At 40.2% G+C, this 17911-nt stretch overlaps 1 protein-coding gene across 1 annotated transcript in view; it reads left to right on the top strand.

The window, feature by feature from the left end:
• Positions 1 to 4291: 4291 nt before the first annotated feature.
• Positions 4292 to 17911, top strand: part of GDA (guanine deaminase) — a 208705-nt gene continuing 195085 nt past the window's right edge. Inside the window, exon 1 of the mRNA XM_087444482.1 lies at positions 4292 to 4388. The gene's annotated coding sequence lies outside the window, so the exon portion shown is untranslated. The remainder of the gene's footprint in view (positions 4389 to 17911) is intronic.

The raw sequence follows: 17911 nt of genomic DNA, 5'->3' as shown, positions 1-17911 counted from the left end.
AACCAATAAATTTGACTTGCATTCTTTCTTTTCAGTAAAATTTTGAATAAAAAGGAAATTAAGATATGTAAGACCTTGACACTGATCATTACAAAACATTATTGAGAGAAAAGGTAAAGATGTCTACTCTCCCTAAATTGATCTACAGATTCAATGGTACCCCAACCAAAATCCTAGCAGGTTTTTTCTGTGTATATTTGTTGAGGAAGATTCGCTGTCAGCTAACATCTGTGGCAGTCTTCCTCTATTTTGTGTGTGGGTCACCACCAAAGCACGGCTGCCGCCGAGTGGTGTAAGTCAGTGCCTGGGGAACCAAACCCGAGACGCCGAAGCAGAGCGCATGGAACTTAACCACTAGGCCACGGGGCTGGCCTCAGTTTTGTTTTTTTTAAATGATGGAAAATTGACAAGTGATTCTAAAATTTATGTGTAAATGTGAAAGGCCAAAATTTTCCAAGAAAGTTTTGAAAACAAAACTGGAGGACTTATGCAATCAGATATCAAGACCTATTATAAAGCTATGGAAATTAAGACAGAGTTGTAATGGCCCAAGGATAGACTAGGAGACCAAGCATGTATGAGTGTACTTTAGACTCTCGCACATATAAAGTCCCTTGATTTATGACCAAGGTGGCTGCAGTGCTGTTAGGAAAAGATGGTATTTTCAATAAATCGGCTGGGTCAATATTCATATGGAAAAAAAAAATTTTGATCCCTACCTTACACCATACTCAAAATTCAACTTGATGTGAAAAGTAAGACAATTAAGCTTTTAGAAGAAAACATAGATGAATATCTTCATGATTTTGGAGTAGGCAAAGATTTCTTAAATATAATATAAAAAGCTAAACATAAAAAAAAAAGAATTGGATTACATTAAAATTAAGAACTTCTGTTCTTCAAAAAAGACACCATTCCATTAAGTTAAGAAAAAAAAAAAAGCAACAGAGTGGGAGAAGATATTTGCAATACACAGTTCCAATAAAGGAATTGGATTTAGAATATATTAAGAACTGCTTTAAGTCAATAAGACAGCCAATCCAATTTTTAGAGAAGGGAAAAAGGCTTGAACAGGCACATCATAGATGTCTGTTATTGGCAAAGAAAGGGAAAAAGAAAAACTCTGAAAAGTATGAGCCTCTTACCAAAGGAAAATTGAGTTTCTCCTACCTATGGAAGGACTTCCAAGGCACTCCTTAACTGGCTTTATAGTAATAGTTCTGTAATCTGAGTAGCTAAAAAGGACAAATTAGTCATGGGATAGCCTCCCCTCCCCTTTGTTTTCTCCCTCATTCTACAGAAAAATATTTTGCGTTCTTTCATCAATTCTTTTCCTTATCTACTCCAACAAATAATTTTCACATCCTCAACACTCAAAAATAAGAGAAATATTGAGTACAATCTTATGTCATTCTGGGCCATTTCTATTCCTTATACCAGCACTTAGCTCTGTGGTTTTCTAACTGTGACACATTCTCCTCTACAAACTCTTCAAAGGGGATGAAATTTAAATCAACTACAACTCTTGTTTTTGCCACACGCTTGAGCTGATCAAAAGATTCATCCATATCTAGCAGATTAAGCACTTACTGTGTGGATCAGAGCAGAAGAGCATATCTTCAAAGTGGTTTAAAAGAGAAAAAAAAGCATCACCTTGCAATTTTATCAGAAAGCGTTACCGCTCAACGTGGGCCTTCTGCTCGCCGAAAGACATGCCAATAGTTAAGAGGCAAGGTGGTAGGAGAAAAAAGACTTTTTATTACAGCTTGCTAACAAGAGGGAAGATGGCCGACTCATGTCCAAAGAACCATTAAGGGGGCATGAAATCTTACAGCAGTTATATAGGCCATTGTGTTATTGGGGAGGGGGTTAGGAATGTTGACCTTCGGGTGTTACATACTGGGAGCGCCACACCAGATCTTTCGGTTTTCACTGATGATGGCTATCAGCATAGACTCACTGTTCGGGGGTCATCACATGCCTAAGGAACTCAAAAAAACGAAGTTATCATCTTATCGCAGCTGGGAGGTACATGCACAAGCAGGGGTGGTAAAACCTACAGAGCAGTTAGATCTCCTGGAGGGTGCAAATCCAGCTGGGTTAGTTTGTCAGAGGTCATTCAAAGTTACAATAGAGTTTTTCTTTTCTACAATATGGCTTCCCTTATGTCAACCTTGTCTTGAGCTGGTATCAAAGCACCATCCATGTAGTAATCAGTTCTACCTTAACAGGGTGACCAAGTAATTAAAGGGTGAATGAACTACAATAATTGTGGCAAGCTCAATTTTATGAAACATGATCTTAAATACTTCATTTTTATCTCCAGTAAAAGTAAATACATGGGCAGTTATAAAAATTAATATTATTGTAATTTTGGTTTGTAACTCCACTTTTTATTTTCTACATAACTTAAAAGATAAATGCATAAAATTATTAATCTGTTATTGTGCACACAATGTATAAAATGTAATTTGTGAGTTTTTGTATACTATTACAATTAAGTTGGTATAAATTCAAATTAGATTTTTATAACTTTACAATGTTAAGTGCAATCCCCATCATAACCACAAAGAAAGTATCTATAGAAAATATGCAAAATGAAATGAGAAGGGAATCAAAATCTGTCACTACAAAAAAATTAACTAAACACAAAATGTAGTAATGGAGGAGATGATGGACGAAAAAAGCTATAAGGGATATAGAAAACAGATAGCAAAATAGCAGAAGTCCCTCCTTAGCAGTAATTAGTTTAAATGTAAATGGATTAAACTTGCCAGTCAAAAGGCAGAGATTAGCACAATGGAAACAGGATCCAACTAACCCCTTTACAAGAGACTCACTTTAGATCCAAAGACACAAGTAGATTGAAAGTGAAAGGATGGAAAAAGTGACTCCATTCAAATAGTAATTAAGGACTTCACTTTTAAATCCTTCAAGTATGCTGCCAAAAATTCTTGTATTTAGACTATGATGTGATTACCAGTGATGAGTTCTATGTGCATCTTATGTTGCATATTACCTTAAATCATCATTCCATTTTCAGTTACAGAGCTAACTACAATTCTTACCATGGACTTTTTTTGTATTCCTGTAGTATGGGTTCCATCCCATGCTCACCACCATCTTATGGACATCTCCACTTCCAACACTGGGCCAACCATAATACATGCCAGTGGATACATCAGCTGGGAGATTATCTACTACTTGTTCAGGAAAGTCAGCCAATCAACAGAAGTATATATTTTGAGTGTTAAGAGTTTCATATTAAATATTTATAAAAACACATAAGCAAGGTTAGTCTAAATCATTATGCTCACAAGATTCTTAGAACTTGCCTTTGATTATCAATCCCATCATTCCACAATCTGGCTCTGATTCCTTTCTCCCCTTCACGTGGATAGGTTAGGAACAAGGTACCAAAAACAGTTAAGTGTATAAAGCTTGCCCAAAAAACATACACTCTTGAGGTAGGGGGAAAAAACAAGTGCACAAACAGCTGGATTTTTTAGACCTGGTCTTTCTTGAGGAGGTTCAGAATCTCTTGAAAAGATTCTTAATTTTGAAATGCACAAGCCTTGGCCCCAGGCTCAAAGACTAGGGGCAGCCCTGTGTGTACTTTTAAGGATGAATTATGCATACCGTCAGGTCCCGACTACTAAAACTAATGTAGACAGACCAAAAAATATGTGGTTCTCATTCGACTGCCAATAACAGATTTAAAGAAAAGAAAACCTTACAGTGGGCTTGAGAATTTAGCCAATCTGGCCCACACTGCGTTTCTAACGGGGAAGTGGCGTGCCCAGCTTAGCAGGTCGATGAGAGCTGGACAGGGAGGCGGGGGGTGTCCCGAAACTCAGCTCCGGCTTCCCGCCCTCCCCACCCCTCAAGCCCGGTGCGGTGGGCTCAGAGCCTGGGGCACGGACGGGCTGCTCAGACCGACCAGAGGTCCTCCGCCTCAACAGAGCAGGAACAGGGCGGGGATGGTTGGCTCCGGCCGCTGGCCGACGACCCGGCCCCGCGCCCGCGGCTGACGTCCCCACCCCACGTGACCCAGCCCTGTGTGGGGCTCCGCGCCCCTCCCCGCGCTCCCCGTGGGGCGCCCGGCTGCTCGGGGCCGCGCCCGAAGCCCCGCCCACTTGGCCGCGGCAGGAGCCTCCGGAGGCGACCGCCCAGGAGCGCGGGCGGCCGGGTCCGCGCGTCCGGCGGGGCCGCGGTGGAGGGTGCCGGACTCCGGACCCGGACACGGGCGGGAGCTCGGCCGGCCAGGTGGGCGGCGCCGACGACACGCCGCGGGGAGCCCCTCCCGTCGCGGACCCAACAGAAGCCGCGGGCGGCTGGGAGGCCGCGTCTCTGTCCCGGGAGCGGTGGCGACGGTGGAGTCAGTGCAGGTGGGAGCGCGGAGCGCGGCCGGCGTGTCCGCACACGTTGTCTCCTTGTCTTGTCTCAATTGCATTCGCTGGTACTTCCAGTACATTGTTGGAAAGGAGGGTGAGAGGGGACATCCTTGCCTTGTTCCTCATCCAGGTGGGAACGCATCTAGTTTGTCACTGTTAAGTATGATATTGGCTGTAGGTTTTTTGTAGATGTTCTTTATCCAGTTGAGGAAGTTCCCCTCTGTTCCTAGTTTGCTGGGAGGTTTTATCATGCATGGGTATTAAATTCTGTCAAATGCTTTTTCTGCATCTGTTAATACAATCGTTTGATTTTTCTTAGCCTGTTGATGAAGTGGATTCGCTAAATTGATTTTCAAATGTTTGAACTAGCTTTGCATACGTGGGATAAATCTCATTAGTCATGGTGTATAATTATGTTTCTATCTTGTTGGGTTCAATATGCTAATGTTTTGTTGAGAATTTTTTAAATTTGTGTTCATGAATGATACTGGTCTGTAGTTTTCTTATAATGTCTTTATCTGGTTTGGTATTAGGGTAATGTTGGCCTCATAGAATGAGTTAGGAAGTATTCCCTCTGTTTCTATCTTATGAAAGAGATTTTAGGGAATTGGTATAATTTCTTCCTTAAATGTTTGGTAGAATTCACCAGTGAACCCATCTGGGCCTGGTGCTTTCTGTTTTGGAAGGTTATTAATTATGGATTCAATTTCTATAATAGATATAGACCCATTCTTATTGCCTATTTCTTCTTGTGTGAGTTTTGGCAGATCATGTCTTTCAAGGAATTAGTCCATCTCATCTAAGTTACCAAATTTGTGGGCATAGAATTGTTCATAGTATTCCTCTATTATCCTTTTAATGTCCACGGGATCTGTAGTGATTTCCCTTCTTTCGTTTTTCATATCAGTAATTTGTGTGCTCTCTTTTTTCTCACTCTAGTTAAAGGCTTATTGATGATATTGATCTTTTCAAAGAACCAACTTTTGGTTTCACTGTTTTTTTCTGTTGATTTTCTGTTTTCAATTTCATTGATTTCTGCTCTAATTTTTATTGTTTATTTCCTTCTACCTACTTTGGATTTAATTTGCTCTTCTTTTTCTAGTTTCCTAAGATGGAAACTTTGATGACTGATTTTCAATCTTTCTTCTTTTCTAGTATGTGTATTCAATGCTATAAATATCACTCTTACTACTGCTTTTGCTGCATCCCATAAATTTTGATAAGTTGTGTTTTCATTTTCATGTGGTTCAAAATGTTTCCAAATTTCTCCTGAATTTCTTTTTTGACCCATGTGTTATTTTGAAGTGTGTTGTTTAATCTTCAAGTATTTTGTGATTTTTTTTAGCTGTCTTTCTGTTATTGACTTCTAGTTTAATTCCCTTGTGGTCTGAGAGCAGACATTGTATGATTTCTGTTCTTTTAAATTTGTTAAGGTGTGTTTTATGGCCAGAATGTGGTCCTTGTTGGTTTGTGTTCCATGTGAGCTTGAGAAGAATGTGAATTTTGCTGTTGTTGGATGAAGTAGTCTGGATATGTCAATTAGATCCAGTTGACTGATGGTGCTGTTGAGTTCAGCTGTGTCCTTACTGATTTTCCTGCTGGATCTGTCCATTTCCGATAGACAGGTGTTGAAGTCTTCAGCTATAATAGTGGATTCATCTGTTTCTCCTTGCAGTTCTGAGTTTTTGACTCATGTATTTTGATGCTTTACTGTTAGGTGCCTATGCATGAAGGATTGTTATGTCTTCTTGGATAATTGACCTCTTTATCATTATGTAATACTAATCTTTGTCCTTGATAATTTTTCTGGCTCTGAAGTCTGATCTGTCTGAAATTAATATAGCTACTCCCACTCTCTTCTGATTCGTGTTAGCATGGTATATGTTTCTCCATCCTTTTACTTTTAATCTGTATGTGTCTTTATATTTAGTCAGTTTCTTATAGACAATATCTAGTTGGATCTTGTTTTTTGTTTTTTTGTGTGTGAGGAAGATTAGCCCTGAGCTAACATCCCATGGCAATCCTCCTCTTTTTGCTGAGGAAGATTGTCCCTGGGCTAACATCTGTGCCCATCTTCCTCTACTTTATATGGGACGCTGCCACAGCATGGCTTGCCAAGTGGTGCATTGGTCCCTGCCCGGGATCCAAACCTGCAAACCCCTGGCCGCCGAAGTGGAGTGCGTGAACTTAACTACTATGCCATGGGGCCGGCCCCTGGATCTTGTTTTTTAATCACTCTGACAATCTCTGTCTCTTAGTTGATGTATTTCGACTGTTGACGTTTAAAGTGATTATTAATATAGTTGGATTACTATCTATCATATTTGATACTGTTTTCTATTCATTGCACCTGTTCTTTGTATTTTTGTCTTCCATTTTTTTCTGCCATTTGTTTTATTTTTTAAAATTACTTATTTATTATTTATTATTGAGGTAACATTGGGTTGTAATATTATATAATTTTCAGGTGTACATAAGTATAGTGCAACTTCTGTATGTACTACGTTGTGCTCGCCACCAAAAGTCTAGTTGCCATCTGTCACTGTACAAATGTGCCCCTTTACCCTTTTACACCTTTCCCCCTTCCTCCACCTCCCTTCCCCTCTGGTAACCACCAATCTGTACTCCTTAGCTATGTATTTATTTGTTTACCTTCCACATATGAGTGAAATCGTATGGTATTTATCTTTCTCTGTCTGACTTATTTTGCTTAGCATAATACGCTCAAGGTCCGTCCATGTAGTCGCAAATGGCACAATTTTGGCTTTGTTAATGGCTGAGTAGTATTCCATTGTATATATATACCACATCTTCTTTATCCATTCATTAATTGATGGGCACTTAGTTTGTTTCCAAGTCTTGGCTATTGTCAATAATGCTACAGTGAACATAGGGGTGCACATATCCTTTCAAATTAGTGTTTTCATGTTCTTTGGATAAATACCCAGAAGTGAACTAGTGGGATCTTATGGTAATTCTATTTTTAATTTTTTGAGGAATCTCCATACTGTTTTCCATAGTGGCTGCACCAATTTACACTCCCACCAGCGGTGTACGTTCCCACATTTTTCTTCACATCCTCCAACACTTGTTATTTCTTTTGATAATAGCCATTCTGACAGGCATGAGGTGATATCTCCTTGTGGTTTTGATTCACATTTCTCTAATATTTAGTGATATTGAATATCATTTCATGTGCCTGTTGGCCGTCTGTTTATCTTCTCTGGAAAAATGACTGTTCAGATCCTCGTCCCATTTTTTGATTAGATTTTGTTGTTGTTATTGAGTTGTATGAGTTCATTGTATATTTTGGATATTAACACTTTATTGGATATATGATTTGCAAATATCTCCTCCCAGTTGTTAGACTGTCTATATGTTTTGTTGATGGTTTCCTTTGCTGTGCAGAAGCTTTTAGTTTGATATAGTCCCATTTGTTTATTTTTTTTTTTTGTTCCCTTGTCTGAGGAGATATATTTAAAAAGATAATGCTAAGACTGATGTCAAAGAGTGTACTGACTGTTTTCTTCTAAGAGTTTTGAGGTTTCATGTGTTACGTTCAAGTCTTTAATCCATTTTGAGTTAATTTTTGTGTATGAGATAGTGATCTACTTTGATTCTCTTACATGTGGCTGCCCAGTTTCCCAAACACCATTTATTGAAGAGACTTTCCTTTCTCCATTGTGTGTTCTTGGCTCCTTTGTAGAAAATTAGCTGTTCATAAGTATGTGTGTTTATTTCTGGGCTCTCAATTCTGTTCCATTGATCTGTGTGTCTGTTTTCTGCCAGTACCATGCTGTTTTGATTACTGTCGCTTTGTAGTACATTTTGAAATCAAGAGTGTGATACCTCCAGCTTTGTTGTTTTTCCTTAGGATTGCTTTGGCTATTCAGGGTCTTTTGTTGTTCCATATAAATTTTAGGATTCTTTGTTCTATTTCTGTGAAAAATGTCATAGGGATTTTGATAGGGATTGCATTAAATCTATAGATGGCTTTAGGTAATATGGACATTTTAACTATGTTAATTCTTCCAGTCCATGAGCATGGGATATCTTTCCATTTCTTTGTGTCTTCTTTGATTTCTTTCAACGATGTTTTATAGTTTTCAGTGTACAGGTCTTTGACCTCCTTGGTTAAATTTATTCCTAGGCATTTTATTCTTTTTATTGTGATTGTAAATGGGATTGTATTCTTGATTTCTCTTTCTGCTAGTTCGTTGTTACTGTATAGAAATGCAACTGAATTTTGCATATTAATTTCATATACTGCAACTTTACTGTATTCATTTGTTATTTCTAATAGCTTTTTGGTAGATTTTTAAGGGTTTTCTATATATAAAATCATGTCATCTGCAAATAGTAACACTTTTACTTCTTCCTTTCCAGTTTGGATACCTTTTCTTTCTTTTTCTTGCCTAATTGCTTTGGCTAGGACTTCCAGTACTATGTTGAATAGGAGTGGCAAGGGTGGGCATCCTGGTCTTGTTCTTGTTTTCAGAGGAATGGCTTTCAATTTTTCTCCATTGAGTATGATGTTGGTGGTGGATTTGTCATATATGGACTTTATTATGTTGAGGTACTTTCCTTCTATACCCATTTTATTGAACGTTTTTATCATGAATGGATGCTGAATCTTGTCAAATGCTTTCTCTGCATCTATTGAGATGATCATGTGATTTTTATCCTTCATTTTGTTAATGTGATGTGTCATATTGATTGATTTGTGGATATTGAACCATTCTTGCATCCCTGGAATAAATCCCACTTGGTCATGGTATATGATCCTTTTAACATTGTATTTGATTTGCTAATATTTTGTTGAGGATTTTTGCATCTATGTTCATCAGTGATATTGGCCTGTAATTTTCTTTTTTGTGTGTGTTGTCCTTGTCTGGTTTTGGTATCAGAGTAATGTTGACCTCGTAGAATGAGTTAGGAAATGTCCCCTCCTCAATTTTTTGGAAGAGCTTGGGAAGATAGGTATTAAATCTTCTTTGAATGTTTGGTAGAATTCACCAGAGAAGCTCTCTGGTCCTGGACTTTTGTTTTTTGGGAGGTTTTTGATTACTGTTTCAGTCTCCTTACTAGTAATTGGTCTATTCAGATTCTCTGTTTCTTCTTGATTCAGTTTTGGGAGGTTGTATGACTCTAAGAATTTATCCATTTCTTCTTTTTTTTAAAAGATTTTATTTATTTATTTATTTTCCCCCCAAAGCCCCAGTGGATAGTTGTATGTCATAGTTGCACATCCTTCTAGTTGCTGTATGTGGGGCCTTGACCTCGGCATGGCTGGAGAAGCAGTGTGTTGGTGCGTGCCCGGGATCTGAACCGGGGCCGCCAGCACCAAAGTGCGAGCACTTAACCGCTAAGCCACGGGGCCGGCCCTATCCATTTCTTCTAATTTATTTGATTTGTTGGCATATAGCTTTTCATAGTATTTTCTTATAATCCTTTGTATTTCTGTGGTATCCATTTTAATTTCTCCTCTTTCATTTCTAATTTTATTTATTTGAGCCTTCTCCTTTTTTTTCTTAGTGAGTCTACCTAAAGGTTTGTCAGTTTTGTTTATCTTTTCACAGAATCAGCTTTTCGTTTCATCAATCTTTTCTGTTGTCTTTTTAGTCTCTATTTCATTTATTTCCACTCTGATTTTTATTTTTTCCTTCCTTCTACTAACTTTGGGCTTTGTTTGTTCTTTTTCTAGGTCCTTTAGGTCTAGTGTTAGATTATTTATTTGAGATTTTTCTTGTTTGTTGAGATAGGCCTGTATTGCTATATAGTTCCCTCTTAGTATCACTTTTTGCATCCCATAGATTTTGGTATGTTGCATTTTCATTTTCATTTGTTTCCAGGTGTTTTTTGATTTCTCCTTTCATTTCTTCATTGATCCAATAGTAGTTCAGTAGTATGTTTTTAGTCTCCACATATTCGTAACTTTTCCAGCTTTCTTCTTATAGTTGATTTCTAGTTCCATACCATTGTGGTCAATCATTGTGGTAATATCAAGAGATGCTTGATATGATTTCAGTCTTCTAAAATTTATTGAGACTTGTTTTGTCTCCCCACGTATGGTCTATGTTTGAGAATGTTCCATGTGCACTTGAGAATAATGTGTATTCTGCTGCTTTTGGATGAAGTGTTCTATATATATCTGTTAAGTCCATCTAGTATAGTGTTTCATATAAGGCGGATGTTTCCTTGTTGACTTTCTGTTTGGATGATCTATCCATTGATGTAAGTGGGGTATTAAAGTCCCTTACTATTATTGTGTTGCTGTCAATTTCTCCCTTTAGGTCTGTTAATAGTTGCTTTATATACTTTGGAGCTTCTATGTAGGTGCATATATATTAATAAATGTGTACCTTCTTGATGTATTGTCCCCTTTATCATTATATAATGTCCATCTTTGTCTGTTGTTAGCGTTTTTTGGTGGGAACTCTATTTTGTCTGATATAAATATGGCTACAGCCACTTTCTTTTGGTTGCCATTTGCTTGGAGTGTTATCTTTCATCCCTTCACTTTTAGCCTATGTTTGTCTTTAGAGCTGAGATGGGTATCCTGGAGGCAGCATATTGTTGGGTCTTGTTTATAATCCATCCAGCTACTCTTGTCTTTTGGTTTGTAAATTCAATTCATTTACATGAGCGGTGATTATTGATATATGAGGGCTTAAATACTGCCATTTTATCTTTTGTTTTCTGGTTGTTCTATATTTCCATTGTTCCTTTTTCCTTGTGTTTTTGTCTGCCATTTTAGTTTGGTGGTTCTGTGATGTGTTTCTCAGTTTCCTCTTTTTATGTTTCATGTGTCTGCTCTGAATTTTTGTTTTGTGCTTACCATGAGGTTTGTATAAAGATCTAATAGATGAGACAGTCCTTTTTCCACCGGTTGCACCTTATTTTCATTTGCCTACAAGTGTTCTGTCCTTTTCTTCTTCCCCTTCTATATTTTTATTGTCACAAATTATCCCTTTTTGTATTGTGAGTTTGTTACCAAGTTGAAGTGGTTATGGTTATTTTTAATGCTTTCTTTCTCTTTAGCCTTTATATTATAAGTGTTTACTAATCTATTTGATATAGATTTTCTGATTCTGTCTCTTCATCACCTTGGTTAAAGCTTTGCATACGTTTGCCTTTTTGTTTCAGGTAGGAGAGCTATTTTGAAGATTTCTTGTAAGGCAGGCCTAGTGGAGATGAACTCCTTCACCTTTTGTTTGTCTGAGAAAGCCTTTATTTCTCCTTCATATTTGAAAGATAACTTTGCTGAATAGAGTATTCTTGGCTGACATTTTCTATCTTTCAATATTTTGAATATATCATTCCACTCTCTCCTAGCCTGTAGAGTTTCTGCCGAGAAATATGCTGAAAGCCTAATGGGGATTCCTTTGTAGGTTATTATTTTCTTCTCTCTGGCCACCTTAAATATTCTTTCTTTGTCATTGACTCTTGATAGTTTTAATATAATATGTCTTGGACCAAGTCTTTTTGTATTGAGATAATTAGGTGTTCTATTAGCTTCGTGTACTTGTATATCCAGTTTCTTCCCCAGGTTTGAGACGTTCTCAGCTATTATTTCTTCAAGTAAGCTCTCTGCTCCCTTCTCTCTCTCTTCTCCTGGGATACCAATTATCCTTATGTTGTTTTTCCTCATCGAGTCAGATATTTCTCATAGAATTTCCTCATTTTTTTTTAAGTCTTAGTTCTCACTCCTCTTCCACCTGAATCATTTCTAGATTTCTATCTTTGAGCCTGATAATTCTCTCTTGTGTATGTTCTGCTCTATTTCCAATGCTTTAAACTCTATTCTTCATCACATTTATTATGTTGTTTAGCTCCAGAGTTTCTGTTTGGTTCTTTTTTAGAGTTTTAATCTCTTTGGCGAGTTACTCGTTCTGTTCATTAATTTTATTTCTGAGCTCACTGAAATGTCTTTCTGAGTTTTCTTGTAGCTCGTTGAGTTTCTTCATGACTGCTATTTTGAACTCTATCAGTTAGATTGCAGTCTTCCATGACTTCAAGTTTGGTTTCTGAAGAATTGTCATTTTCTTTTGTGATACCATGTTACGATAATTTTTCATGGTGCTTGATGAGTTGTCCTTCTGCTGGCTTATTTGTTTGTCTATGGATGTCCTTTCTTATTTAGGTAGGGCTTTGTTTACTTTGATTCTGAGCTGGTTCTGGTTGTATTTGAGAGCAAGCACTTTTCTACCCTCCACTGTCACTGCCAGAGGTGTTGTCAGTGTTCTTGTTGTGCTGCTTGTGCCTCTGAAGTTGCTGGTGACTTACTGCTTCTGGTGTTGTTGCAGTCACAAGTGTTGCCACTGGGGTCCTGGGCTGGTGAGTACCTCTGCTGCTTCTGGGGTCACCTCGCTCATTGGTTCCCTCACTGCAGTGGGGGAAGGGTGAGGGTGGGGCAGGAGTGAGGGTTGTGGGTGTCTCTGCTACATCTGGGGTTGTTGGGTCTGCAGGCACCACTACTGCCTATAGGGGCCCAGGGTTGCAGGTGCTGCTATAGCTTGTGGGGACTAGGGTTGCAGGTTCCACTGTTGCTGCTACTGGCTTTCCGTGGCCTTGGGCGCTGCTGCAGCTGGGGGGCCGCTGCTGTATGCACTACTTCTGCTGCTTTTCCTGGGTTTTCTGGGGATGTTGGCACCACCATTGCTCAGAGAGCTGGGTTTGCAGGCATCCCTGCTGCTGCCAGGTGGGCTGGGGTTGTGGGCATTACCAACACTGCCACAAGGGAGGGATGCCTGGGTCGCGGGTGCCGCTGTGCTTCCTGGCACTTCGGTTGCAGGTGTTGCCTCAGTTCCTGGAGCCTCAGGTTGCAGGTGCTGCTGCTACTGGGTGAGGGGGAGGGGCTGGGTCATGAGTGCTGTAGTTCCTGGAGCCTCTGGTCTTGGGTGCTGCAGCAGTTCGTGGAACCTCCAGTTTTGAGAGCCACTGCTGCTCCTGATTCCACCGCCTCCACGAGGTGCAGTCCACCCACCGTCAGATGTGTAGATGTATGGAGCTCTCAGGCATTCCAGTGTGCTGTGCAGAAGATCCTTTGTTTGTCTATGGATATCCTACTGGTTGTAACTTAGAGAGGAGAGACAAAGGGATCAAGTCTCCCATGATGCTGAGGTCACTCTTAAATATTCTTATGATTGTTTTCTAACGGTCAGATCCTTCCAAATATATTATTAAATGTAATTATGTGTGTGTGTGTTTGATATTGGAGAAACTATTTGTAATGACTATTGTGTGCCCATGTTGGATTTTTAGTGTAGCATTTAATAACCAAGAAATTTGTACAGGAACAACCTTCTGAAGTCTAAAGTTCAGTGCTAAGATAATTAACATTTAAGGCAATAAGGTTAAGATAGACCTATTGAAATCTTTAATTAAATTGTTATCTATATTTAATTTAATCTTGCTAAAAATTCACTTAAAGTTTCTACTGCCTATTTTTGAGGGCTTCTTAGTCTTCTGAAAAGAACTGAAAGGGAGCTTTAACATGGTCTATTTTATTGAATCTTTGTAGTCAACAGGTAGTGTTGCCATGAGTCTGAAACCCCAAAATTTCATGAACATTATCTATAAGCCTATGATTATGAGGGTCTTTTGGGTTAAAGAAAGGATTTATGTCCACAGGGCTCAGAATTCATGAGGTTATACTATTCATGTAGATTATTACTTTAATTAATATTCAAGGGTGACCCTACGAAGTGCAGCCTGGGAGGGAGGGGAGGAATGGCCCCAGGAGCAGTCTTCAACCAATGGTGGATGGGAGCCAGTAAATAAATACTCCAGCTTTCCATTCTTCAGGCGGACAATTCTACTTTCCAGGAGGTACCAGAGGAATCAAGATAGGAGCGACTTAGACAATGCACACTTATATGTCTTGGCTTTTCTTTCTTCCCTGATTCACTTTCCCTTCTCTCTCACTCCTGGTTCCTGGAATTACCTCACAAATAAACAACCTGCACTCAAGTCCTAATCTCAAGTTCTGTACCAGAACTAGCCCTAGAAAGCACTGTTAGAATGGGCTTCTAAAAATGTCTTAGTTACTGATGAGATGGTGGGTGGTAAGTGGGGTGGGGTTAGCTGTAGCATCGCAATTGCTAAGGCTCTTGCTGTGGTGGTTTGGGATGAGGTATAAGTGAAAGGGGAAGCATTGAAAGCTCAGCACTTGAGTGGTTTGGGGAAATGGTAATTATAAAGATGATGGAGTTGGTTGGATGTCTGTCTTGGAAACTTTGAAGGAAAAGAACAGATGCGGCTCAGCCAACTATTAATTCAAGGGAAACTGTAAAAGCCAGAAGGCTTGCTTGGCAGCATCTGAAGAAAGTCTTGTCTCTTGAAGCTATAGGACAGCCTATGCTAAAAATCAGGCCCAAGATTTAAGAATAAGGTGGCAGGGCTGCAAAGAACACTTGAATGCACAGCCTCTACCGGTCTTCTATGCTCAAGTCAGAGCTCCAGGATGAAGAAATTTGTGCGGATGTGTCTGAGAACCTTGAACCCCTCCTAAATGTCTCTGAATCCACCTAGATGGCAAAAGCAACAGTCCTCTTTGCTAGAGAAGAGAGGGCAGCCTCCCCTTTCCTGAAGACCGTGCAGAGACCTCAGTTGAGGTCTCTTGTTGCAAGATGACTTTTTTTCTCAAGATCTGACACTGCCATCCCCACTTTCCAGTTCCTTGTCTCCAGACCAATAACTAGGGTCAGGTCTCAGCAAGAGGGGAGGTTTAATACCTGCTATGGTAGAAATAGGTATTCACCAAAATAATTGCAGGGCATGGCTAGTGTGTACTGTGCAGAACTGGGGGAGCACGCGCAGGAGTGGATTTTGAGGGAATCGGCGTGGGTGAGGGAGCTGGAGGAGCAGGATATAAAGCTGGGTAGGGGAGAGTGAAATGACACTGGGGAACTCTCCCATGACTCAGGATGAACTGTCCCAGCAAAGAAACATGTAGGTGGTCCCACTATGCTGCTGGGACAACTCCTTGAAGCTTGAATGTGCTGATGACCTTTAGCAAATAAGATGAAGGTGGCAGAACTGATGTGGAAGCATATGGAGGAAGGGGTCAGCATGATCAGAGAGGTGGGCATGCTAAAATGGACTTATTACATAAGACCAGAGAAGCCACCTGCTGCCGAGATTCTCAGAGGGCCCAGAAGGTCCTGCTTTTGTAAAAGTGATAAGGAACATTACTAGTGAGGGGCACCAGAATCATTGAAAGCTCAGTGGTGGCTGTCCTTGTAGGCTGGGATTAACAATAGTAGGTGCTGTTGCAAAATTAATCTTCCTGTTGTCAATGGGAACAGTAAGATTTCAGAGTAACAGAGGCCAGTGGCAGCATGTGAGCATCAAATGCAAGATAGACATAATTATCGTAGTTAACGTAAGGGTGGAATATCTGTCAGAGCTGCAGGGATCTATAGGGATGCTTAATAGACTATGGTGTTCTTAGGGGTGAGACAAATGGGTCACCAACTGGGGCGATGCTTGACTTGTATAACCAGAAAAAAATGAAGAATTGGTGAGAAAAAGACTGATGTCAGTTTCCGCTATAAATTATCTCTTTTTGAATTTTCATATCTGAGTGGTTCTCAGACCCAAAGCCCATCACTTGAGATGGGAGGATGGGTCTCTAGAGGTAGGCTTCTGCAACCCTCCAGCAAGTATATACAATGCATATTCCTTCAAGTCTTCCCCAAATAGGAGTATACACTGGGAAAGTTTCTATATGAGCCCTGTCCATATAGATATAGGGTCTGAGCTCAAGATCTTAAAGCCTCCCCATTATATTACTATTCAGTTCAACAGCATGACCCTTGCAAAAACAGGTAGATTGTTGCCATAAAGGTGGGTTATATAGACTTAAACAAAGGTGGCCCCGATTATAGCTGCTGTACTATATGTGGTATCTTTATTGTTACAGATCTGCCACTTGGTATATGGCTGTTGTTCTGGGGAATGCATTTTTTTTTTCCCCAAATCTGTCAGTAAAGGAGATCAGAAGAGCTCACAATGTGGAAAAGACAGCAATGTACATTCACTGATTTGGACCAATGTTATATTAATTCTCCTGATCTCTGACACAAAATCATCTCCACCAGCCTTGGTCATCTCGATATTTTGCAGCATAACATGCTGGTCCATTATATCACTGATATAATGTTAATTGGACCTGGTGAACAGAAAGTAGCAAATACTGTGGGTGCTCTAGTTAGACATGTGGTCCAAAGGATAAAAGATAAAATGAAGATTCAGGGGGCTGCCATATTGGTGCAGTTTATTTGGGGTCCCAGATAACTGGACTCCAGATAACTGGGACATTCTCTTTAAGGAGAAAACCTTGTATATATTATAGCATCTTGTACCCTTAACCACTGAGAGACAGGCTCAGTGCTTGTTGGGCCCCTTTGGATTTTGGACACAGCCAGTTTTGAGTAGAGACCAGAGTAAGAAAGGACTTGACTGCAGGTTAGGGTTGCATTGCAGTCTGCCCTGAAGCTTGTGCTAAATGATCCAGCAGACCCAGTGGCGCTATATATATCCGTGGTGGAAAGGATATTGTTTGGTCTCTGACAAGCTCCAACAGGAGAATCACAGCACAGACTTATAGGGTTCTGGACATGGTCACACCTTCTGTAGCAGAGAACCACTCACCATAGGAAAAGAAGCTCCGTGAGGGCTGCTGTGACTTTGTAGAGACTGAGCGCCTGACCACAGATACCAAGTGACCGTGAGAATGGAGTTGCTGGGCATCGTCATAACCACTGAATCATAGGGAGCTGCTACTATCCATTGGATGATGAAAAATGGTTCGTAACGATCAGACCCAAGCAGGTCTAGAGGGTGTGTCACTTTTGTGGCACTAGTGCCTCTTCCTCAATTCATGCACATGGTTTCATGGCAGCTTCCACATGATCCAGTGGTGGAAGAGGAAAATTCTTGTGTCTGATTCATGGGTGGGTTGGATTGGTATATTGGGGAAAGAAGAGAATGGACAGTTGTCATATTATAGTCATTCAATATTGACCTTCAAGGACGGAGTGGGGGGAATCATCCCAGTGGACAGAGCTGCAATGGGTACACTTGGTTGTTCGCTTTGTATGGGAGAAGTGGCCAGAGATACGAATATACAAAGGCTTCTGAGCAGGGGAAAATGGCTTGGTTAGGTGGTCGGGGGGTGCAACTAGCAGGATTGGAGATATGTAGGTGGATCTATAGGAGTGGGCACAAGGGCATTGGCTCTAGGGGAGATGCTCAATAACCAGGTGTACAGGATGATTACCCAGTGAATATTAGCCAGTATCTCTCCCTGGCCACCCAGTGCTTGAGCAATGGGCCTATGAATGGAGTGGCTATACTGGTAGAAATGGAGGCTCTGTGTTTTCCCAACAGAATGAGCTGCCTCTCACCAAGGCTGACCTACTGGCTGTGGGCTACTGCCAAGGCTGAATTTCTAACACGTTAGTATCAAAGAGTGACACTGAACCCTCTGTGGGGTACAATACCTGGAGGAC

Source organism: Ceratotherium simum, chromosome 20 (assembly GCF_057802395.1).
Source record: "Ceratotherium simum simum isolate JZ-2026a chromosome 20, ASM5780239v1, whole genome shotgun sequence".
Classification (NCBI taxonomy): domain Eukaryota; kingdom Metazoa; phylum Chordata; class Mammalia; order Perissodactyla; family Rhinocerotidae; genus Ceratotherium; species Ceratotherium simum.
The sequence above is the reverse complement of the archived record's forward strand: the minus strand, read 5'-3'. Positions and strand labels throughout refer to the sequence as shown.